Below are 1698 nucleotides of genomic sequence, written 5' to 3'. Positions count from 1 at the left end.
TTCAACAAACCCTTTTCTGAAAGACATTTTTCATGATGAAGGAATTAAGGAAATAAGATTCCAAACAAAAAGATTCATCTGAAGAAAAAATACTACTGGAGATATCTAGAAAATATATGTAGATCTTGGAATAATTATTTGAACTACTCAGGAAAGGAATAAATTAAGGTTCTTTTCATTGAGAAGCATGATTTAGCACATTCATTTGGTCAGGAATGGAAGACTTGCCTGGCGCCAGTGGCTCACATCTAAAATCTTAGCTACTCAGGAGGCTGAGATCACACTTCAAAGCCAGCCTAGGCAGGAAAACCCCTGAAATTCTTATCTCTAATTAATCACCAAAAAGCCAGAGGTGGAGTTGAGGCTCACATGGTACAGTGCTAGCTTTGAGCAAAAAAAGCTAAGGGACAGCATCCAGGCCCTGAGTTCATGCCTCAGTATCTGAACAGAAGAAGCAGAAGCAGGAAAAGAAGACGACAACTTGCTGGGTACTGGTGATTCATGGCTATAATCCTAGCTACTTCGGAGGCTGAAATCAGTATATCTTATTTAAAGGCCAGCCAGACAGAAGAAAGCTGGATTTCTGCAGAGGTGCCTGTGAATCCAGCAACAACAAGATGCTGAATAGAGACAGATCATAGCTCAGACACACTACTGGATAAGAAGTGAGACCCTAGTTCAAAATCAACTACAAAAAAAAAAAAGAGAAAAGAAAAGAAACAAAAAAAGGACTGGAGATGTTATGACTCAAGTTGTAGTGAAAGAAGTGCTTAGAAAAAATGTTTCCCCCTCTCTGTCTTCTCTGCCCTGGGAGCAGCTCTCCTGCCACACCCCCTCATCCTGAAAATGTATGCCTGCTCCAAGGTTGTCTCTACTCCCTCCTTGGTCAGGAGCACCTGTCAGCTGCTGAGCTGACCACTATCTGCAGTAGTCCTGAACCGACCACAGACACTGACAGATGAGCAGAGCCACAGCAGCTTAGCAGGCCCATGTCCCCTGACCTCACTTGTCCCCAGCCGCAGCTTCCAAACCAGCGTCATTTCAAGGGACATTGACACAGCAGCCAAGTTCATTGGGGCTGGAGCCGCCACAGTTGGGGTGGCTGGCTCTGGGGCTGGGATTGGCACAGTGTTTGGGAGCCTCATCATTGGTTATGCGAGGAACCCTTCTCTGAAGCAGCAGCTCTTCTCCTATGCCATTCTGGGCTTTGCCCTTTCGGAGGCCATGGGGCTCTTTTGCCTGATGGTTGCCTTTCTCATCCTCTTCGCCATGTGAAGGAGCAGTCTCCATTTCCCATACTTTTTTCTCCTATGTCTTGTTTGCCCTGTATGTTTCTTTTCCTGTACCTCCCCAGGAAGTCTGGGGAAAGTGGTTGTCTCAGGATTTGACAGAGGAAAGACAAAATAAATACTGTATTAATAAGAAAAAACAAAACAAAAAAAAAAAGAAAAAATTGTTTCCTTAACTGGGGGCAAGATAAAGGCTAGTCATAGAATCTCTCCATCTCCAAGTCCATAATCTAATATCTACAAAGACTCTTTTGCCATATATAGTAGCTATTCACAGGTCCAGTATGTTAGAACACAGGCACCTTTTGGGAAAGCACATGTCATTAAGTTCTTTCTATATTTGGGGAAGTCTTTACAAACTTGAATACACTATTTCCACAAAGAAGATAAGAGAACATGGTGCTGCTAT

The 1698-nt window shown here is 43.4% G+C and overlaps 1 pseudogene; it reads left to right on the top strand.

Annotated features, from left to right (window-relative positions):
- The first annotated feature begins 791 nt into the window (after positions 1-791).
- LOC138824506 (ATP synthase F(0) complex subunit C2, mitochondrial pseudogene) lies at positions 792-1423 on the top strand (annotated as a pseudogene).
- The last annotated feature ends 275 nt before the right edge of the window (positions 1424-1698 follow it).

Source organism: Dipodomys merriami, unplaced genomic scaffold (genome assembly GCF_024711535.1).
Source record: "Dipodomys merriami isolate MVZ:Mamm:240054 unplaced genomic scaffold, mDipMer1.0.p SCAF_13, whole genome shotgun sequence".
Classification (NCBI taxonomy): Eukaryota; Metazoa; Chordata; class Mammalia; order Rodentia; family Heteromyidae; genus Dipodomys; species Dipodomys merriami.
Note: the sequence above shows the minus strand (reverse complement) of the source record. Positions and strands in the feature narration are given on the sequence as shown.